The 25,000-nt window shown below is 35.8% G+C and overlaps 1 protein-coding gene and 1 long non-coding RNA gene across 4 annotated transcripts in view; one reads left to right on the forward strand and one right to left on the reverse strand.

Moving 5' to 3' along the window:
* Positions 1–24,800, forward strand: part of LOC135199785 (uncharacterized) — an 88,300-nt gene extending 63,500 nt beyond the window's left edge. The window contains exons 4-5 of the long non-coding RNA XR_010311121.1: positions 24,193–24,325; positions 24,634–24,800. This is a non-coding gene — a long non-coding RNA (uncharacterized LOC135199785). The remainder of the gene's footprint in view (positions 1–24,192; positions 24,326–24,633) is intronic.
* The window catches only part of LOC135200070 (protein glass-like), a 1,678,662-nt gene that overhangs the window by 1,368,383 nt on the left and 285,279 nt on the right, over positions 1–25,000 (reverse strand). The window lies entirely within an intron of this gene.

The following is a 25,000-nucleotide window of genomic DNA, read 5'->3' on the forward strand; positions in this document are numbered from 1 at the left end:
TCTGTGAGTTAGTTTCAACGTTCAATATCATATACCTTTTCCTTCAAATTCTTTTTCCCATATAACTTCTTTTCAAGCTTTCATTTAAGGACAACCATTTTACTCATTTTTGTTGTATACATATGTAACCAAACACTTTCTTTTGTTTCCTTTCAACTCAAAACCTGCAATAATATCCGTCCCATTCCCTCATTCTCAATATTCTAAGAATTCAGTCATCATATCTCTGAGTAAATGAAGAAACTAATGACGCGCAACTTCGTGGAAAGAAAATTTATATGGAGACTGCAACGCCTACTCTTCGGTTAGAACGTATTTTACCGATACCTTTTCATAACTAAAAGTTTTCCGAAAGGATGCCTGCTTCGATCTGGATATAATATAGCTATTTTGGAGTGTTCCTAAATAATCTCTCAGCTCTACTATACCATTTTATTGTTTCTGAAAGCCATCCACCAATAAATAACATTTTCTTGCTGTACAATTATCAATTTCTAAGCCGTCCTTGTAATAGGATATGCCTCTGTTTCTAACTTCCATTGGCCTCTCACTAGCCTTCTAAGCAAAGGAAATCCGTATCAACTATTCTTTCTGTCAACATGATTTTTGCGTAATTAAGCACCAAGCAGTCCCAAACTCAGCAACATGAGCGAGATCATCTGGTATCATAAACGTCCCCTAAATCTTTAAAATATTTTCTTGAATACTCTTAATGAGTTTTCCTTTAACTTAGAAGAAATATGAATTATCATCAATTAATTTTCATTCTTATCATAGAATTACAACTTAAACCTACCGTACTGCGTTTCACAGAAAATCAAATAGCAAGTTGTGTATATAGCTATTACTTACTCAAGCCAAAAAAGTTTTACTTCAATTTCAGAGTTACTTTTATCATAATTGTAACTTTTTTAGCAGCGTTCAAAACTATCTAACATATTCACGAAAAATATCTAATTTCGGGATTGCACTTTATAAAATCGCTTGTCCCTTTACATGATAGACTGGATGCATTCAACTTTACTTCCTTTCTGTTATCATAATTTCTGTCTTGTTTGTATGAGCATTTGCGACGTGATTCATGGTTGAGGTATCATTTTTCTCTGAAACTACTGTCTGTGGAGGAAACGGCTCATTGGTAAAAAGAAAGAATTTTGGGTTAACTAATTTCTAGAAATGTTTACTGAACAATGCAAAGTAACAGAATATACTGACGGTCTTTTTCTGTAGGGAACTTTATTAACAAATGGTGTCTTTAGAATATAATCAATGTATATTTAAACCGTATATTCTACAATTCAGCATTCAGACTTTTCCTTTAAACCCAACATCTGTTCTCCCAAAACCGTAAGTTATTTCCTGTTTTCCGAAGATCAAACAATATACTTGGCTTTGAAATACATCGTACCGGAGACAAAAGATTTCATTTTATGCAAAAGTACTTCCTTATTAATCTGAAGCTTATCCGTAATGCTTTATGTCAGTCATCGTTTCAAGGAATATGAAAATGTATGCATGACTTAACTCGTGGCAAAATAAACATATGCGTGTATGAATTGCTTTTGATGTTTCTGAATTGATATTAATGAGCATGTTTAACCAAGAGCAAATTTCACACATTCGTACATTAAAACGTATTATTCTTATTCATTTTTTTTATTGTTTTTTTTAAATATCGAGTATGAAAAGAAGAATGATTTGAAGAATACATAACATACAATCCTCCATACTAGCACCGCATCTGAACAACATAAATGGATTCTCTTGTGCAGCGAAATATGCAATATTGAACAGTCACTCAGAGATTAAGGAGCCGCCAAGAAAAGCCATTAACCCCATCTACACCAAGCAGGAATACCAACATTTTGAATGCAGCTCTGCTTGGGAAACTCCTGCACTCGACACCTTCGTAATTATGCACACGAAGGAAGGGAGACAGTCGGAAGGACAGGCGTACAAACTGGCAGACAGACGGACAAACAGAGGAGTCGTTGGGAAAAGAACAAGCAGTCGTCACGAAATTTCTTAAGGAAGGGCTCTATTTCTCAAGTTACCACTCCATGGCCTGAATTCGCAATACTTTTCAAGTCCCCAATAAAAATCTTGTTTCGTCAAGAGCCGGTTGTTGGAATCTACTCGCAACGTCGTTGGTGGTTGTTAGAGAATCAACATATAAAAAAGCTGGGCCTGAAAATTACAGGTTTACAGAAGTTAACTAATGGGGAACAAGTAAAAAAGTGGAGCATTCTCAAGGATACGGTACAGTGGAATCCCAGGCCATTGGCACTTCTTGGGCAGCAATGTTCAGGTAGTATTTGCGACGTTATAAAAGAAATAGCATTCGCAGTAATATGAAAAATTATTGAAATTTTAAAACACAAGAAAAAAAAAGAATTTTAAAGCAAAGAGAACGAAGTATTTTATAACAGATGATCAATCTGTAAACATCTAGCTATGTAGTGACTGACCAGAGAGAAGGAGAATGCAAACTGATCAGCGACTAAAAATGCCACGCAGCGAATCGAAAGATAAAACGAATTACTTTACTTCAGCTTAAAGAAAACACAAGAGACAAACTACCTATTACGAAAGCAATATTATAGGCACGATCAGATACAGTAAGCATAAAGTATCAGCAAAAACGGGATGAAATTGGGTCCACCAACTCCCCGTCGCCCATCCACAAAATAAAAAATAATTCTTTACAAACTGAATTAAGACGATTGAGATACAGGATTTTTGTTAGGCAAATTTCATGCGTTTTTAACATTGAAAATGCAGCTAAAAGTGAAATGTGGGATTGGTTTTTATTAAAGAAACCAAGAACTGGAAAAAAGTTGAAGGAGAAATAGGTAGAGTTTGTCTGGGAGGCAGTGAGCATAACTAGGTTATGGAATAATTCATCAGAAATGCTCGAAAACCCAGACGTGAAAGGCAGAGAAAAAGAGCAATTAGCCGCTCGCTGGAAACGCCTTATAAAGGGTCGGAAATAAAGGAAATGGAAGTGGAAAGGTTTAGAGTAGAACCATCTGCAAATACATGAATAAAAAACGAAGGTCCAAAAAAGTCAGCGGTCAATAAAAGCCTGGTTGGTAAAACTGGGGTTTAAATTCCTGATATGATAACTGTCTCCCTTTTCCTTTTGTGTTAACAATGTTTTAGTTACATTCCACTGATTCTTTTGAATTAAAGAGAAACTGGGTTCCCGTTTTCTTTCAATAATACAGTGCGGTTAGTTTCCCAGGTCTTGCACTAAAACTGTACTTCTAATCAATACTGTTGGTTTTTACAAGGTATAATTTATATTTTTATTCCACATTATAAGTGGACATCAAGAGCAAATAGTATTTGTCGAGTCCAATGTTCATTTTTAAATGTTGAATTAAACGAAAAAACGTCAATTCTACGTTTATTCAGTAAAAATCGCATTGCTATTCGAGTGCTTACGTCTTACAACTTCTTGGTATTTATGCAGTTTTCGGTTATAATTTAAAACTTTTAGGTTCTTATTCTTTGTTTGCATAAACCTACTGCTGTTTATGATCATGGATTAACACTTTTCAGGAGCTTGCCAACATTCTTTTAGAAAATCAGCAACCAACCGCATTTTCACTTTCCCATCCAAGTTAACAAAGAGCACCCTATGCATATCTTATCCTTACTTAATATAATGTCACGGTGTACCCTTGGTCCACCATGGTATGTCTTTTCGGAGGTTTCGGTAAAAATCTGCAGCCGATATCATGTTCACCACTCGGCTTTTAAAAAAGAATCTATAGATTAGCCATCAGGTAATGCCCTGACAAAACGAATTATAAGACTTCAAACCCTACACCTGGATTTTATCTATATATTTCTATCCAATCGGTGATAAAAAAAAACTGTGAACTCTCGTGGAGTGCCGGAGTGCCACCGTTTCCAATTAAGCCATACTTAGAGGCAATGAGTTCAGCTCATTACTCATTAAACGCGGCACATTTATAGTTACCCACTTAACACGGAGAGGTGTGCCAATCAAGCAACATACAATTGTTAGAGAGAGAGAGAGAGAGAGAGAGAGAGAGAGAGAGAGAGAGAGAGAGAGAGAGAGAGAGAGTGAAGACTTCTCATTCATTCTGTTGTCATTTATTCAACCATGGCAATGCTTGACAGCAATCTGTAGTAAGCATCTACTCCCTCTTGCCCCGATGCTTGTAATGAAGATATAGGGTGGAGAAATTATTTAATGCAAGAACACAAGCACGGACTTTACCTAAAAGTACGCAGGATTCTATTCAACCATTCATACACACGCCCTCGCGCGCGCATATACACAACTCTTCTCTTTTGAGTGGGAGGTTCCAAGAAATGTTAGCCATCAAGTTCTGAACAAATCTTTTGGGATGAACCTCATTTGGTAGTTGTTGGCAAATACCACATACCTTATTCGCTGTTTAGGCCAAAAGTTTATATACACATAACTTTTTCGTATGTAAGTACGTATGTGTAATTTTCAAATCAAACTTCAAAAACATAAGGCTTGGGATTTTTAACTTATTAGATATCTCAGGCCAATTCAGTACTTACAGAATTTCTCAAGCATATCATATTAAGGTGCGTTCAGAAAAGGATCTTCATAAGATTTATTAATTTCAGGCGCAAGGTGACAGAATGTAATATGCTATTCCATCTTGAATGCTCATACAGGAAGCGCATAGTCAGCGATCATAACCGAAATGAATTTTATTTAAAAGTAAGATTAGTGACTAGAAAAGACCAAGGAATCGCTTAAAAATGTACTGTCAAGTAAAACCGAAGACCTCCTATGTCGATATTCCTTGTGAAAAAAACCCAAATGCTGAAAATAACCAACCTACTGGATTCATTTACCGTATTTTGGGGCAGCACAAATACTGCAGTTTACTGACTATACCTCTTGAATTACATCATACAAAGAGTTCTCTATGAACATAATAAGCAAGTAGAAATTCCAGACGACATATGCTATACCTCATTCGAGGAACAGCTAAAGGGAAATGAACAGTCGGTTAAAGGAGAGGTTAAATAAGGCATACGCTGGAATGGAGACCAATTATGAACGGCTTTTGCACACTAAGGCAACTCTACATAAAGCAACAGTCTCCACCAAAAGCCGCAACCAATCACCGGAGAGCTCTTATAAGACACGGCGAAATACTTCACAAGAAGAAAGGTTTCGTTGAATGGCGCCATCAATCAAAGCGGGTAGGCAACGGTGGTAAAGGTGAACGAAGAACAAGGAGAAGAATGGGAAACGGAGGAATGACAACAACAAGAATATGAGGAGAAAGAAGATGGAGAAGAGGAGGAGGAGGAGGAGGAGGAGGAAGAGAAGGAGGAGGAGGAGAGGTTTTAACATAAGGGTCTCGAAGTTGTCGATAGGCTACGTGGGGGTTCTTCCGAAACTCACTTTGGGACGTCAACTACAGACATCTTGGTAAAACAATGCTGCTGGAAGTTTGTGAGGAGTCCTGGGTGGTGATATTGATGAATAATGCGGAACGTGAAGAAGGTATGGAGAGACACGAGGATGATGGAGGTAAAGATGGAAGAAGGAAATAAAGGTATGAAAGAGCACAGTGTACGAGTAGATGGAGGTAAAAATAGAGGAATAAAGGTATGGCGGGGATGAAACGAATATGGAAGTAAGAATGGATGTGATAACATGTAGGTACAGAGGAAAATGAAAAACATGGAAATTAAGGTGAAAGAAAAAATGAGGGTATTGAGAGCCATTAAATTGTTGCCAAGACTGACAAGAAAAAGTAAACTAAAAATTCGATGGGAAAGTGAACTCGTAAGAAACCGGAAAATAAAGGTCAGATGAAAGAAGTATATGTACAACACACAAAACTGCAATTTTAGGATAGTGAAAATACACAGAAAAAAAACTGATTTAAAGTCTGATCCCTCAAAACATTGATCAAAGCAAATATGTACGAATATGGTGAGCGCAATACGGGAAAGGTAGCGGACAAAATAATTGAAATAGCAGTACAGGAACCAGGGGTGGAATGGGAAGAAAATAAACAAGACGTGACTATGAGCTGAATCAAATAAAAGTTTGGAAAGTACAGAAAGAGACAAATGGTGTATTGTCTTCTCTCAACTGACTTTGAATGTAGATTACACCTAACAAACTTTATAAAAAGTAAACCCAAGTGAATGGATCAGCAATGACACACTGATAAAAGTAAAGGGAGTATTCTATGCGAAAGAGACAAATTTAATAAGGAATAAGGTCTAATAATAGCTAAATTCGAACTTTCATCAAGACAAGACAAAATATTACTATGAAAAGCTAAAACAATCAAGATTATAAAGGGAAAAAATTATAAAGTTCTATCCACCAATTATTATTAGCAATGGTAACTTTCATTACACACAAAAAGAAACATAATACTACTTAAAGCTGAAATAGCATTTCCCTGATAACGAGAAGACAAAAACTAACGAAAACTTTGAACGCTTTTGTTCAACCAAACAGCAAAAACTTCTGAGCGCCGGAAGCCAATAGTTTCCATTTTAAATACTTCAAAAATGTCAGCGGACTTCCGCAGGGGATCAGAGCAGATTTGAGATATTTGCATATTAAAAGCTTCATAATAAAGGGTCATTAAAAACGGTCATTATCAACGATGAATATAAATAGTAATTACGCTCTCGTTCATCCGTGGGGGCGAAAAATTACCTTTGAATTTGTTTACAGCAATTTCCGAAAACAGGAAAAGGGTGTAATTGATTGCTAATTACATCGTGGTTAATGCACAATGATTCGAAATTAATACTGGCGCCCGAAAATCCTGTTACAAAAAGAGGTGGTGATAATGAGTGAGCTTATTGAATTTTAATGAAGCGCGGATAAAAAATGGTATTACGCTTCGTGGTATGATTAAAGGAAACAATCGGGGTCACTAACTACCCTTAATTGCGTTTAAACGGGGAATTAATGGGTCAATAAGGCAAAAGATTTACAACATTCGGCCGTACAACTTCAGACACTAAAGAATGAATTGGTTTTGGGACAGCATTTATTATATTGACTTCTGAAGGACGTCTCTCTCTCTCTCTCTCTCTCTCTCTCTCTCTCTCTCTCTCTCTCTCTCCTCTCTCTCTCTCTCTCTCTCTCTCGTCTTAATGACCTTCCCTTTAACCCCTTTGGCTGTGAGCTAATTACGTTAATAACCGTCTCCGTTAATTAGTCTAATGACACTCCTTCATAAAGTGATGGAAGTATGCCTCAAAAGGCAACCGCTCCCTCCTTTAACACCATTAGTTCTTCAAACATCTTCGCCAAGAAGTGACTGATTGAGGGAGTGAATGACTGTGGCTGGCATGAGTGAGAGAGAGGGACTGAGCAACATCGCACAGGAGAGAACGAACAGCAGCCAATGATGACTGTGTGAAATACTATGTAATGAGGAAAATTAATTGATACAACAAGGAAAGTGAATGGAACCCATCTAATTGATGCCTCGATGGTATGCAGGTATGTATGTACGCCAATTATATAATATTATATATATATATATATATATATATATATAGATATATATATATATATATCTAATATTATATATAATATATACATATATATATATACGCATATATCACACAAGGAGGCGGCATTACATAATAAAATGTCTCAAGTATCATTGGCACTGCCAAATTCTTGCCTTGTTTAAGTATCTAGTCTAATAATAACCAAATATATGTACATTATTCACACTCGTACTCACATCATGGAATATTTTAACAATAGTTCTTTAGATTTTCTCATGGGACTGGATTAAGCGAATTGTCAATAAACAAAATTCTTTTTCGATATAACTACTAGGAAAATATTAAAAATGCCCTTACACATCCACATTCAATTCTGGATTAGCCCATCCCTCAGCATTCCCCAATTACCTATCATTTCGTGATTTCTAAATTTACGATCCTTCTTCATAGAGTCGATAGATAGAGTCTTCTTGTTTATCCAAATATGTTGCCCAAAAATGGGTAGAGAGAGTAGCAAGCCGGATGATATCACACTTTGCCATTGCACAAGAAAGTTAGGGAAACCTGGCAAAGATAACCTGAGAGCCAGCTACACGGTTAATCATGTTTTTGTTAATTAAAATCCGTTGATAATTAGGAAGTTCCGTGAGTCTGAGTTTCCAAATTAGTGAGTTCTTGTGGAAATCTAACTGAGGAATAGTTTGCAAACATTACCCCCACTTGTTTTGTTTTGCTTGGATCTTCTCCTTGTGAAATGCTATGAGAGTTGTATAACGTTAGGTCTGCTCTGACAAAGTTTATTCCGGCTCATGATTCATTCTTCCATTCGCAAATATCATTTAGAGATATTTCTAAATTTCACAGCCCCTATTTCTGTTCTTGGGTTTTGAAGGAAGTTTTCATTAGAGTTGCTCTCTCATTCGTAGTTAAAAAACTAACATCATCAGAACATAAGTCTCGAAGTCTATCATTTACTCGTAGGTACAAAAATGTATATTTGCATTATTAAGGGAGACAAACACGCGTGCACACATCTTTATATATATGTATGATATATATATATATAATGATATATATATATATATAGATATATATATATAATATATATATATATATATATTATATATATATATATATATATGAATAATTTGTATTTAATATTTAAAAGTCGAGAATTTAACTGAGCACTGCTAAGTTAAACACGGCGGCGAAATTGAAATTATTCATGGTTTACGGTATTTTCATATTTCCTGTTTCTAAGAAATAAAAATTGTTTTAATGCAAAATACTTCTTGCCTCCCTCCTCCTATCTAATTCATTCATGTGAATCTTACTCTCACATTCCTACAACGTTTCCTCTTTTTTTATAAAGCGGATTTTGTCGCTTCCTTCAGGGTTAGACGTCACCCTGTGACTTTTTTTTTTTCTTTCACGCCTGACCTGAAGACACCAATGGTTAGGCAGAATTTGTTTGAAAATTTTAAAAAGGCATAAGCATTATTCACTGAAACAGGATGTTTGTTAAATTGCAGAATTTTTTAAGATTATAAAATGCGAATGAAAATTTATTTTAGACTGCACTCGTTAAAGATCACATTAATTTAGAACTACAGAATTTTTGCTTACCGAGACCTAGGTTTATAGCCTTTCAAATAAAATCGAGTGATACAGTTTTACAAAATCCGAAAACGACAAAAATAAGTAAATACTATAGAATTGGTAACTGGATTTGAATGGAGTGATGAAGCGTAGGAGTCCCAGGTTATTTTAATCAAACGAGTCAATAAAAACAATGGATAATTTAGCAGCGCATAACCTTCCTAAAAACAATTCAATTATTTTTCTTTAGCTATCAAATAGCGACGTACCTATGAAACCCATACCTCGATATCGATTTCAGCCTCGAAAATTAATTGTAAGGAAACGCTGTGAACTCACAAAATAAAATAAAATAAAATAAAATAAACCAATATCTTGACTAATGTCATGGGAGATATGACAAGTAACCAATGTATTTAAAAGATACAAACACAAAAATTGAGGGATGTTGAGGGAAATATACCAAAGATACATACCCTCAATATTCAGTGTTGTTAAACTTATTTATGTAAGACCTAAAATCCACGAAAAGGCAACCGCATACATACAATATTTCCTTTACCAACTCAATTGGTCTATAAAGCAGTTTTTTTTTCTAAAACTAAAAGAAAAATGTGACTGGCTAACACTGATTAAAAACAAATGAAAAATTTTTAAAGAAAATTTAAAAGATCAATATTATTCGTGACGTGTGTGACAGTCCCGAGAGAGAGAGAGAGAGAGAGAGAGAGAGAGAGAGAGAGAGAGAGAGAGAGAGAGAGAGACGGGAAAGAAACAGTGCCAAGCTTTATCAACAAACGCTGGAGCGCCCCCATCGTGGTGAGTGGGTGCAGGAGTCATCATCGGTGAGAGCATAAAACTGACACTTGCCTTCCGGGAGGGCAAATGCGAAGATTGACACCTGACAACCTCTCTTATTAAACACAAGAGATGACCCGGTATTGTGGCGTAGCCAGGGAAAGGGAGGGGAGGGGAGTGGAGGGGATGGGAGTGGAGGGGTAGAGGAGGAGGACCTACCGGCGCTGGTGACCTGGTTTTTACTTTCTTCTGACGATCAGGGGCACATTTCGATAGACAGATTCACATTGGAGTTTTAGACGGAAATGGGAGGGGAGAGTAGGGGAAGGGCGTACCGAGGCAAAATGGTTGAGGCCTGGTTAGAGATCTTCCCGTGACCTTCCTCATGTAACTGTGTATGAGAGGTTTGTGCACATAGCCTTTTAGAAAGCGAGGCATGAAGGTTTTTAATGTGGTTGTTTTTCTTCATGCCTGCAGCCGCAGCAAGGAGGGAATGGAGTGAGATCAGGGAAAGTAAGGAAGAAATAAAAGCAAATCTTTTTCTTATATAATTCCTTTACTTGTACAAGGAAATGTTTCAAATGGAAATTTAAACAGTTTCTAACAATCTGTCATTCCTCCTACATGCTCCTTAGAATAAAGGAAATAATTAGACAAACAACCATAACTGAATAATAAAGCAAGATCATTCGACCGTTCTTCCAACTCTTTTGTTAATTATTTGTTTTATTTCCTAGGAACAAAGAGCATTCCTTTACACAGTTACCCATCTTGAAATTTCACCTTCAGTCACAATTAACTTATCAAAATCTATCTCATTCTCTTACTAATTTATATTGCCAGCAAGTCCTTGGCACGAACGTTCTTCCACGTCCTACGCATGTCCCGTTGCAGCCGACGCCATATAAACCACCGCGCCATCTTTTCCTTTTCCTCGAAGAGTCTTGAGTCTTGCACAGCCATTTCGTTCCTAAATACTGCTCTACCACTTCTCCTCCTCAAGCCTCTCCAACCAGAGCCGCTTTCTCCTCCTCCTCCTCCTCCTCCTCCTCCTCTCCTCTTCGTCTCAATTTTCCTCCTCCCCATCCTCCTCTTACTCTTCCTCCTGTCCTCATCCTCTCATTTGTCCGTCACTCCTCCTCTGGACAGTGAAGGATGCCGTGATAATCAGATTAGGAGACAACTCATTATCGTCCCCTATGAGATTCTGAGACGCTCTCAACTTCCCTTGCTCTCAATTTCTCTTAGTCTGCTGTTACTGGTTTCTCTTTTATCCGTTCTTCGCTTCATTCTCTACGGAGGGGTTAGTTGTCGTAATACATGTTTTCATGAACAGTTCTTAGATGGCTGTTGTTACTGTTATGCGTGTTTGGTTTGTTCATAATCTGTCGAGTAAGTTTCATTCTAAGTGAAAACTCTCCCACAAACTACCCCTTACCCACCCAACATTCCCACCCCTACCCCGAAGAACAATAATAAAGTTGAGTGAATTGACGCTGACTTACAAAAATATGATGAGTTTCATATACCGGAAAGATTCCTGCTTATTATGAACTTTTACTCAGTTTTCATGTGCATTTGGGAACATTAACGAAGGAAACATTTATCGTATTATAGTACCCATTGTCAGATTTTATCTTTTCTAACAAATCCTTTCAGTTCATATACGACAATCGTTTTTCTCATTCCACTTGCCTGTAATTTCACGCTACATATTCCTGACCTACTTTCTTAAATTGTTTATTAAAAATTTAATTAATATTTCATGTTTTCTTTTTATCAGCCTCCGTCATTATTTTTAAAAGTTTTCTTGATATTTTAAAAACTTAATAAAGCATCTGTGAAAATACACTTCATACGTGGTTCGGTTTTTCTATAACACCAGATTCCCTTCTCTTTTCAGGCTGTTCTAAAACATCTTAAATTGGGAGCAAGACACTGAAAAGCAGCCTTACATAAGAGAGAGAGAGAGAGAGAGAGAGAGAAACTGTACATGCCTCAGTTACTATACTTTCAAGACAATTATTCCCTTCTCTATCATCAATATTGCCTTGTTCTCCGGATTTCACAGCCATTCCCATTCGTCTCTCTTTGTAACCATATCTTTTTTGGTAGCTCGGTATGTGAATTCTTTCACTACGCACTTGTACTAAGAGTTCATGTTGCTTTATTTGCTTTATCAGAGTTTTGAAATTATTTTTCTATTAAATGGGTTTTTTCATGATTTGTTTTTTAATGAGAAGTTATCCCCTTTTCCCACAAGGATAGCAAAATAGCCTCTTTCGTTTTAATTTTAGATTTATATTGAATGGTCAAGGGAATGTCGACAGCATTTATATTATATTAATGTAAGTATGTATGTATTATTTTTTTAAAAAATAATATAAATATTTAAAAATATATATAATTTATATATATATAATATATATATATAGATATATTGAATGGTCAGGAATGTCGACCAGCAATTTAATATTATATTAAAATTACACAAAAAAAAAACTATTACAAAGAAAAAAAAAAAAAGAACAAAAGAAAAGAGAATCAAAGACAAAAAAAAAAGAAGTAAAGTGTAGATTAATTAATGTCTGTATGGTGTTAAAATTAATATTAATATATATTCAATACACACACACACACATCTATTTACAACACACCCACAAATATATATTAATATAGTGATTATAGTATGATATATATATTATATATATAATTATCGGTTATATATATATATATATATATTATTATATTATTTAATATATATATATATATATATATACACACACACACACACACACACACAACACACAATATATATATATATATATATATATATATATATATATATATATATAAATGTAAGCATTGCGTATATATTTGGATACACACAGAAATATCTGAACACTCATAATGTTTAAATATGACTCAAGAGGACACGTGAGTATTTACCGAGTAATTTCGTAATCAACTTCTAATTACTTTCATCCGTTGCTATTCGCTCTTCATTCAATAACGTGATGTAGAAACGAATCTCCGGCGGCTCACTTAAATCTTTGAAGTACGAGAGGGGCAAAAACGTGAAGTGACGTTTAGCCTCAACTTATACGTCCAGTGCCAGCGAACTACAAATAGTAAATTACGGATAAATTACGAGATGTTAGATATACGGCCGAATTTGTATAATACTTTCGTTGATTAATTCATGAGAACATACTTGCATACATATTTCATTAGAATTCGATGTCTCTCTGTTCATTAATGTGATAATTCTCCATTACCAATTGATTACTACAACGTGTAACGAGGAATACTACGTTATAGTTTTCTCTCTTAAATAATCAAGTACGTACAGAAGTAAGCGCATGCGTGGACTGTCGTTCTCAGTATTCTCTAATTCCACTGATTAAAGCTGTTATTAATAATTTAGGGATTTTAGTATAAAGTCCGAAGGAAAATCATATAAATTTGATACACATAACTATATTGTTTGATAATAAAGATAAATCGTGAACAGAATAGTTTCTCAAAATAGTATATGATGAAAACAACAATAATCAAATATTTACTATTCAAGTAAGTTCCTAAAGCTTATCAAGAGCTTATGCTAAGGAACAGTATTTTACTGAATGATATAAGATATTTTATTCCACAAGTACCAAAACTTACCAGTAACGTACAATTGAAAAATGAAATATGAAAATATACTGAAGGTTTAGTGATATAGCTTGAAAAAAGAACCAGAAATGCAGGTAAAGCACAGAGATAATCCATTAAAAGGAGAGAAAAATTTGGCTTTTATAACAACAGTAGCACATAAAACACTAATAACGAAGATAACATGAATTACAATAACGCAATCAACACCTACATTACCAAATGAAGAAATGTTCATACTACCTTCCAAAACGAGTGACATCTAATATCTAGTTACCGGATTATCTCATAAACCATCAAATACATTTTCTTATGAAGTGAATGGTAACTTTCAACCAATCTCTCGATAACCCACGTCATACGCATTAACTGAAAATGGATTAATTACTGCATTAGATTTAGCAATGAAAAAAAGGAAGAAAGAAAAAAGGTAATATCTGAATTAAATGCGACCGGTATTTACGAGGGCGTCGCTCAGTGGGAAGGTTTCTCGGCATAACAGAGGACGAAGTGTAAAGACGGAGAGGAGGCAAATGATGAAACCCGATAAATTAATCAATACTTAACAACTCCTAATCTCCCAGCACGTTGGTCTTGAAGAGGCAGGCGCGTCTAAATAGCAATCGTAAACAGCGTTGTAATGCATGGAAAGAGTGGAAATAAGATACTCTGAGATAACAGGGGGAAGAGAAAGAAAGAGAGAGGGAAAGGAGTGATATGAATTATGTAAGGAAAGGTGGAGAAGAAGGAGGAGGAGGAGGAAGACGACGAGGAGGAGGAGGAGGTAGTGGAGGAGGAGTCGTTGCAGCTGGAAGGAGGGAGGGAGAGTCGAGTTTTCAGAGCCTAGGTCTTCAATACAACAAGATGGCCGACCACCTTCTCGCGAGCATTCAAGGCTGCCCAACCAAGACGCCTCCTCGCACTTCTAAGTTAGGCGCCCTTTTCCGCCATTTTACTGCGCTCGCCTCGAATTGTTCGCTAAACAAACGAAATTATTTAGAGTATGACAACACGTACTTTTCTTCGCTCTTTTATGTTTCATAGCTTTTCAAAACAATATAGCATAAAATGGATGGAAAATAATGATAGCTATTCAAAATCAGTTATTCATAACAAAACGTATGCTTTTCTTTGGTCTATTAGAATTTTTTGTCTTTAAAACCAGTATATTTAGTGAAGGAAATGTCATTATGGTAAACAAAATATGTATCTCATTTCACGGTTAACAAGTGATAACACTATAGCTGTTAAGTTACTAAAATGAATGATTAAATGTCTAGTAGATTCCATGACAGCACGAAAGTTAAATGTGGCTGCTTTTTAAGAAGCACATTCAATTTGTGAGCCCATACTATTTGCTCATTTTGTTCAGATTTATGGAGGAATTATAAACTGCAAACTCTAACTCTCTCTGTCTGTCTGTGTATTAATATGTGCACATATATACTCCATTATAATATATATATATATATATATATATATATATATATATAATATATATGTATGATATGATATATTATACATGATTATATTATACATATATAATATATATATATATAGGATATAGTATACTATATTATATATAATATATATAGATATATATATATATATATATATATATCTATATATATATATATATGCCAATTTGTTAGATCGCTGCCTAACTTTGGCGATAATATGTGAAATCCTCTCTTTGGCCCGTTATTGGGACGATTGACCTTCACATATACACATATATTTTGTCACGATAACCCCTTATATCCGTGCTGGAAAGTTAAATGTGCCTATGCTTACCAACAAGTTTGTTGGCGTTAATTTTCTGCATCCTCAGCCTTTAGTAATGAATTCTTATGACACTGAACCGTAGATTTCAAGACTAGATTTTGGAGTCGTATGCACCAGTGCACTGACGACCGCATACCATTCTAATACTGCCTGCACTTTTTTATCAGGTGCAGATATGCATCTATGTAAACTAAAAGTTGGGGCCCATTACATGTTTTTTATTGCTTTTATTCATAGTATACCTTCATTTTCTTTCCATTCTTTCGAAAACTTCTACTATGCTTGCCAATCCATCTAAACGATGAGAGAGAGAGAGGAGAGAGAGAGAGAGAGAGAGAGAGAGAGAGAGAGAGAGAGAGAGAGAGAGAGAGAGAGCTATTAAATCCTAATACTTTTCTTACACGTATTCTCTCTCTCTGTCTACCAATTAATCTATCTATCTATCTATCTATCTATCTATCTATATATATATATATATATATATATATATATATATATATATATATATATATATATATATTATATATATATATATATATGTGTGTGTGTGTGTGTGTGTGTGTGTGAGAGAGAGAGAGAGAGAGAGAGAGAGAGAGAATATAAGCCGTTTTGTATGATTTTTCCTACAATCTGTATCTTATTTCAATAATAATCAGGCCTTCAGCCAACTCTGTTAAAAGAAACAGCTCGTTAACAAAAACGTTAGGATATGGATAGGAACAACCTTATACGCTAATAAAAAAAGTATATGAAGCTCATGTACTCCATTCTCTCTCTCTCTCTCTCTCTCTCTCTCTCTCTCTCTCTCTCTCTCTCTCTCTCTCTCTCTCTCTCTCCTACCCGTACCCCAACTAGAACTGGTGTTTTAAATCCGCTTCTCTCTTTGTTTTGGGTGCGAGGAACCCCCCAGTCTATTCTACCGACCGGCGTGCGTCATATCCTTACCTTAGCTTATCACATTCCACCTATTCAAATGAGCTTGCAGATACTTCGGGCCTGCAGTAATTCCAAAAGGGGGAGGAGTAGGAGGAGGAGAGGAGGTAGGTTTATTAAGACTTTGCACTGTATTCCGGGACTGAGATTCAGATTGAAAGTAGAGTAAGAAGTCCAACAGCAAGGAGCTATGTTTTTATAGAAAAGTCTTTCACCATTTTCGTGGATTACATTCCAAATTATCGCGATGGGAAGAGACCCTCAACTTTTCTCACAAAACGCCAGACTGATTGACAGAGAGGAACTGTATCAATTCCCATCGCACACCCATCTCTCTCTCCCTCTCTCTCTCACACACTCTCTCTCTCTCTCCCCCCCTTACCAGCATCCCTCCATCCCCTCTCCCAACATCACTTACCCCAGAACCCCACAATAACCCAAACGAGGCAAGGCAGCTCAAGCCCGGTTTAAAAGGCGAGTCTAGTTTTAGAATCCCTTACTTCCAGCATTATTGGTAGGCACTTGATATTCCATTAATAAATCTTTGTGAATTCGAAAACTGAATCTGGTGTTTGTTGTTTTACTGACTGCTGCGAAGTATTTGCTGATAGATGCACGCGAGAGTCGTATCAGATTTTCGTCTTTTAAAGTTAGTGATTGCCGTCGCCTGATGGCTGGCATATATACGGGTAATTAATTCGCCTTCGCCTCAATCTATCTGTCACTATCGAGGCTGACGATTAGGATATAAATTCAGAATGGATCGTTCTTTTTGCATCCTTTCTATCCCGTACTTAAGAGACACTCATGGAAACACTTCATATTTTTCTCCTTTGGGCAAAGGAAACTTGCATTTACTAATGAAATAATTTATCACATACAGAAACTTACTAATGACAATGATGAGTATAATTCCATATTTATGAAGTCATTTGTATTAATTGTTAGACAGGGCCTAAAGGAATACTTGGAACAACATGATCATGGACATTATTGTCATTATGAATACAGCTATAAAATGACAAATATGGAAATCAATTTATGTTGGGAAGAAAGATACAGATTTGTCATGAATTATAGGTTACATCTTAAAGGGTTAGATATCCCGTGAGAGTTGATTCAATACGGTTTCTAAAAAGCAACGGCTTAGGCAATATAGACAACTTTTAATTATAAAAGAAAGGATATTAGTCATCTAGCTTCGCAATAACACGTGATACTAGTAATTATGTCAGGTAAAATAAGTGAATGCATTTAGAATGAAAGGTGTGTAATTCGAACTTCTGGAATATATGAAACTATGACTACCAGAGCTTGATAAATACACCAGGATGTCTAATCGAACCCAATAAGTACAGTGGGGCGTGATATTCCTTCCCTCGTCTTCGGGTCCTTCAGATTATCCAAGCCGGCTCCGTTGAGGACGAGAGCCAATGGTGCTCGAAAGCCCCTTTCCCCAACCGCTTCCAAGAGAGGGGTACCTCCCACACCCGCCGCCCCCCCCTCCACACCTTACGATGTGCAGTCTCCCACTAAGAGCCTTTCTAGCACTGAATCTCAGCCGTTGATGCCAAGTCTCATCTCCAAAGTCTCGTGAAGCATTGAAAACCTCTCGCCTAGTGCCAGCGGTGCCTCTCCTCTTCCATTAGTAGCATCAATAATACCCTCATTCCTCTTACCCCATTCGCCTACTACCCCTATCCAAAACGTTCTCCTTAACTGCGATATATGAAATCCTGGACGTCGCTGAATACTCGCACGGCTGCGGTCTTCAAGAGCCTAAGAAGACCCCTGGTAGTACCTCCTAATGGAAACGACGGTAGGGGCCGGCAAGGAGGACTCAAGAGACGGCGTCTGTGGTCCCTCCCCCTCCTTTTCCTTGGTCTCCTCCGTGCCCTCCCCGTCTTTCTCCCTAAAGCCCATCTCCACTCCTCCGCGACGCTCTCTTAGACCCACTCGTCCACATCGTGCCATTTCCTCATCCACCGGCAAGAACGGAAAGCTTAGATAAACGGCAGCCATTCAGGGGCTTAGCTTGGAATTTCGACCACTCACAATAGCCTAGATGGCAAAGGGGGAACTCCAAGGTCGCACGATTGAGCAAGGTTTGAAGGCAAGTAGGCACTCCATGCTAACCCCTTGGCACGCCTCGCCTATGCTCTTATAGAATCCCTTGGCATACGAACTAATACACTTTAATTCAGGTGGAAGACGTTCCGATCAAACTGACATGGAGGAAAGGAGACGAAGAAAACAAGGAGGCCTAGATAGTGTCAAGTAGAAAAGAAGCGAGCAAATCAAGTCACAAAAGAATATGCAATTATGAAAATCGCCGATTAGAAGAATCCGTACACGTAACGAAGCACTAGAGGACAGATCGCTAGCTAAAAGGCCGAAATTAACGAATACCAAGTGGCTTGTCATAACCTGGGTCTTGTCGCTGGACTCCATTTTTGAACGGATGAAATTTCCATTTAAATAGAAATTCGACTAAACATTCATTCAAATGAAATGCGATGGTCTTAGGAGGATTATCGTTTTTTTTTTTTTTTTTTTTTTTTTTTTTGCACATGATGCATAGAATAGATTATGAATTTCTTTTAATTAATTGTCGAGAACAAACGGGACTACGAGTGGCAAGCTGCGAGATTAACGTTTCGAGTATATGAATGAACTTTCCTTTTACACCATATGAAGAGAGGAGAGAGAGAGAGAGAGAGAGAGAGAGAGAGAGAGAGAGAGAGAGTGGGCTCTCTGGATTCTGCCATACTAGAACGTCTCGCTTTATATTTGGAGACTTTTACTTTGGTCTTAGTTTGACATTTCTATCTCGATGTGGTATCGATGGATAATATGCAAGTGCGCAATCCATAAATAGAGGCAGTAAAAACCTATAACTTTATGGATGCGTATGTTTACAAACGTGTTTCCCATTCATTTTATTCACCGCATAGCGGTCCTTACATTTGTCAAATCTAATATAGAAATGGAACAGTAAATGTAAATTTCTCTAAAAATCTAAGTTTAAATATTACGTATAGTCGAAAAACTTGACTGTGCAAAAGCATATAATCCATATCACACAATGAGCTCAACACCTTCCTCGCATCATGTCTATCAAAGTTTCAAGAAAAAAAAACAATAAAGAATATACATATCACAATCTAATATCAACAAAAAGGCAATCAATGTAGGATTAAGAAAACCGATTAAACAACGTGCTCGTTGGAAATAACATTGAGGTTAATACTAATAACAGATATTAAGCTTGTAATGATAACGGTGGTTAAACCGATATCATCATTACCGCTCTTCTTTTCGGTGATAGATATTGAGTTGCAACCAAAGAAATACAAAGATAACCTAAATCATTTCATCAAAGAATTCGTTTTATGATTCTTCAGTTCAAATCCTGCCATTATCGGATTCTAATAGAACACAAAAAAACAACGTACCTACACCCCTACTCGTCTAGCATTAACGTGAACTTTCTACGTAAAAAAATAAATTTTTTTTTAAAGGTAGATCTTAACCTCCCACAGATAAAGTGCAGCAATGGTTGGAACATACAAGGTGAGACGAACAACGCGATCGAGTCTCAGAGATGGACGTATTACCTAATATCAGAGGCCGAGGGACCAATGCGGTATTGATAGAATGCCCAAAAGGCCTCTTAAACCTCTTCCATGTTCCACATATATTTCAGCTTTACAAAATTCCCCGAAGATTTGCCCGAACCGTAACAGCGGCGGTTTTCGGGAAATCCGGTTTTGAGTGGGATTTTACCGTATTCTCAGGACGAAGTCGCGTTACAGATATGTTTGCATATCCGCGTAAAAATTCGATGAGTGGCATGGCTTTCGACCCGGCGCTATTGCCACTGCCTCATATAATAAGCTGTTGGCGGTGCTTCGGGAGAAAAACAACCCCAGTGAGAAACGCCTTGTTTTTATCCGAACAAATTCTGTTTCAGAATGCAATAAATTTTCATATCGAGATCAGCGCTGGCATTATGTCATTATGCACTAACGATGTACTGGTCATATGGACGGTATTAGCGCGTAAAATATCATCACCTAATATATGAAAATTACTTTTTTTTTTTTGCATTCCTTTAGATAAATATTCAGTGAAGAATTGCTTCCAAGAATAAGAGAAAACTATTACATCCTATATACATACATTCGTACATACGCAATCTACTCGTCGTCCTTCAAAGGCTATGGCACCATTATAACGAATTAACAAAAGGCATAATTTAATTCTGATAATAAAAATCTATCCAGCCACTACAAGAGTAGTAATAGCCTAACGTCAAAGCAAGAGAGAGAGAGAGAGAGAAGAGAGAGAGAGAGAGAGAGAGAGAGAGAGAGAGAGAGAGAGCGATAAATGTCAAATAAAGTGACAGTCCATCATTGAAGGTAAAGCTCCCATTTAGAAGAAAAAAAGGGGGTCACTTCCTCTTAATGCAGAGAGAACCTTTATGAAATATTCCGCGACTGCTCGAGACCGCACCCCAAATCTAAGGCAACTTACAAAGGTAATTCCTCGGCGTAAGTACCTTAGCGGGACGTTTTCTTTAATGATCACCCAGTGCCATGCCAAGGGTGCATCCCCCCCTCACCCCACACGCCCTCAGTGCCACTCCACTTCCCCCCAACAGATGTATTTGTTCGGGGGAAAATCAGAAAGTCGAAGCGATGGAAGGCAAAGCCTATATCCTAACTTTCCCCAGACAATTGCATACCGGCGAAGTCTGTTGTTCAATGTTTGATTCGAAGCCTGGGGTTCAAGGATATGTCTTTTGACAAATTCATCGGTAAGAAATCGAAAATTCACCACCTCGCTCCTTCTCTTGACTTCTGCAATTTTTGCTGGTTTTTCGAGATCTTTGATTACGGTTCATGTCAGCAAGCTTCCTTCAAAATATATCAATCTCTCTCTCTCTCTCTCTCTCTCTCTCCTCTCTCTCTCTCTCTCTCAATTTCTAATATGGACAGAACATTTTCATTAAGAAACAATAGTATATTACTTGGGGTTTTGTTTATCAAATGAAATTGCTCCTCTAATTACCTTAAATCTTTCAAATATTTGTTGAACAAGCCCAACCTAGAGGCAAAACCCACAAAGCAGTTCTGCAGCTCTTAGTAATAATGTGCTCAAGAGGAATCTTGATTTTGTTTGCCAATTACTCACAACACACTTTCTTTAAACTGGCAATATCAGGTGAGCGAAACCAACCCACATAATTAAAAAATACTAACGGCAAATTGTAAACCTGTTATCTCTCTCTCTCTCTCTCTCTCTCTCTCTCTCTCTCTCTCTCTCTCTCTCTCTCTCTAAGAATTAGTTTCTATCTTTGTAAAAGTGTATTCTATTTTCAGTCGAAACTGACATATATGTACTAACAAAATTATATAATACTGAACTTTTGACCAAAGAAAGGCATGCATGTCACTTACTCACTGATGTATATTATACGTATCATTAAAAAAATATAGACATTGGAAAATATAATAATTCAATAAAAAGAAATTTTTTGTTGGTAGTGCCTCTCACATTAGCATACTAAAAGAAAACATGGAATCATTTAAATATTAAAAAGCGGTGAGGTGGAATTTGACTTAGGGATTAATATCGACTAATTCACAGCTGAGACAATTTTTGCTCCCCCAAAATTCTATAAAATACTGCAGCTAAAGAAAAAATGAATCCGTGCGAAAGTACGGCAAATATAGAAAAAAAAATGTACATGAAAAACAGTAAATAAAGACATTTGAGATAATTTGCTTAATACAAATATGGTCGCAATAAAGTTGTTTCTAATAAATAATGGTAATAAAAATATATGAGTAGGAGAACAGATATCAAGAAAAATTTTTCTCTAGAAAATAATATTTTAAAATAATGTTTATTTATAAAAATTATTACTATAAGTATATCACGAAGGCACCAATTATGCCAATACATTGGCCAAGTTAAGTTTAATAAATATCTGTAAACGGGGTTTCTAATACTTGACTTCCAATGTCCTTAGGCTTCTGATTACCGCATTTTTATTACCTTTAATTTATAATGAAAAATATATCATACCTACTTTACATACTCCAATAAATATTTACAAGTGAGTGAAGTTATCGCGAGTTTTGTTTAATAAAAATTATAATAAAGCAAGAACGATATCCAGCTGCAGAAAATTATCCGATAATACACACACGTTTATATTTATGTACACGGCAAAAACCAATGAACGTTAAACTAACATTCAAATTTAATAGATAGGTGGTATAAATAAAATTTCATACTAATTTTATTGCTGGTGGAACCATTTTTTCCTTGTGATATTTTGTTCGTTTAAACTTAATTTATTGTAGAATAATGCACAAAAAACAAGGTGGCCTAAAATGCTGATCAGATGACATTAGAACAAACTTCTGAAGGATTCTGCTACCAATATCGAAGGCAGTTACTGTATGCAAATCATCGTTTTTGCCGAGATTTTTGTAGCGAATTCAAAATTGAAAATTCTATAAAGTTGTCCGTTACTTCCCATACCAGTCGTTATGCGGTAAATCCTGGTGCTTAAAACTGTCACTGCAATTATTACAATTTTCCCATTTTCAGGGAGAGTAGCTTTCCTTACCAGACACAATCAAACAACAGCAAATGAAAGAAATGTAAAAGTAATCGTTTACAGATAACAAAAGAGGGCTCTTAAGACTGGAAGAAAACAAAAATTCAAGCCAGCGGGTGCCTCCGTTAAGATTAAAGTGGTCGTGCGGAAAGAAATACAATCAGTACGGCACTCTTCATTCTTGTAACACTAAAAACACAAGATGAAACTTGGTTACTTGACAATTGAAGATATAATCTAGCATGCTAAATCTCACCCACTTTGCATATAAAAAACAAAATAAAATCTACTTCAAGTCTTCGTTAAATAATGGATAAGATTTTGACATTTTCAAGCGCACTTTAATGTTGTCTGCAGGCTATAAAACGATTTTATTTTCGCAGGTTTTCCCTTTTTTTTTTTTTTTTTTTTTTTTTTTTTTTTTTTTTTTTTTTGGTGCCATAATATAAATCTTCATTATTCTATTGTGCACTGCAGAATGTTTATTGTCGATATTGGATGACACTTATTGATGACTTTGTGTTAACGAGGTCTAAAAACTAGTCGAAAAAGAGAGTTCATAATAAAACAGACGTAGAGTATCAATGTGCTTCTTTTACTTTTTTCGGTGTACTATTTTATCATAACCGTACGTATATATTTACATAGCTATAGATACACAAGGAAAAAAACTGCTGTCGAATTTTAAAAAATTATTATATAGAAAAATACAGTGCCGTCTAATGAAATATTACTTAAAATATTTTAGAACAAATATATATATATATATATATATATATATATATATTATATATATATATATATATATATATATATATATATATATATATATATATATATATATATATATGTGTGTGTGTGTGTGTGTGTGTGTGTGTGTGTGTGTGTATATCTAAATATAATTCATATAATGCATAAAAATTTGCGTGCGCAAGCTTCCGCTAAAATATGCTAAAAATGTGTAGCAAATAGCTTAATATTCAAAACTAGATGGCACTGTCTACCAAAAAAAATATATAATTGTTGTATCATCAAAAAAATACATAATTACATTTTTTCTTGTGTATGAGAATAATAATTAATCATTAATACTTTTTTTTACCTGCGAATAACTATATATGATAAAATAAAGTACCTAAAGAATAATTACGGATTGTCAACTTTTTTGTTGGCACATGGGGAATATAAAAATCTATATATATAAAATAAATATATATAGATTTATATATATAAAACATATTAAAGTAAAGATCCTTATATTTTTCCAGATATCTAAAGGTGTGGAAATAGGAGAGAGCGACGCTTCCATCGGATCGGAGAGCATAACGTAGCGTCGCTGATTCCGTCCGCCGATGACTCCACCGCCATTACGCTTTGCCAAGACGACTGCTACTCACGACGGTAATATTAAATAAGAGTTGAATTAAATATTCTATAAATATAAATAAAATGCAAACTGTTCGTGTTAACACGTAGCGTGAGGCAATTAACCGTCAAACAATGCTGTTACCTAATTTTTTCTTACTTCGTTCACTATTCAGTAAAGATCGGACCCACGGTGAAAAGAGGCTATCTAATCCACTGAAAATATTTATATCAATGAAACAACTTTTGAAGCGTAAGAACAGACAAAAATATCTTCCAGTTATGAGACAGAAAATATAAAACACTCTTCCCTCTCTCTCTTTCTCTCCCTTTCCACGCAGCAGCATCAGCAATGGCGGAGAAGTTCTAGAGGGGTGACGGACCCCGCTGAGGGTCGAGGGGAGACGACTGAGGACGCTGAGGGGAAGAGGGAGAACTGGCGTGTAGTACCTTGTATTGGAGAGGGGAAATGTACTCACTTCTCCATAGACGTCCACCCATGTAGCACAAATAAAAGTTTCTCAATTTTATAGTTTTTTATATGAATCCCATGTTCCTTACTTTAATGTATTTTTATCTAATATTTAGTATCCTGTAACTTGAAATATATATATATATATATATATATATATATATATATATATATATATATATATATATATATATATATATATATATATACGTATATATTTGCGTACGTGTGTACAGAAA

The sequence above is a fragment of the Macrobrachium nipponense genome, chromosome 26 (genome assembly GCF_015104395.2).
Source record: "Macrobrachium nipponense isolate FS-2020 chromosome 26, ASM1510439v2, whole genome shotgun sequence".
NCBI lineage: Eukaryota > Metazoa > Arthropoda > Malacostraca > Decapoda > Palaemonidae > Macrobrachium > Macrobrachium nipponense.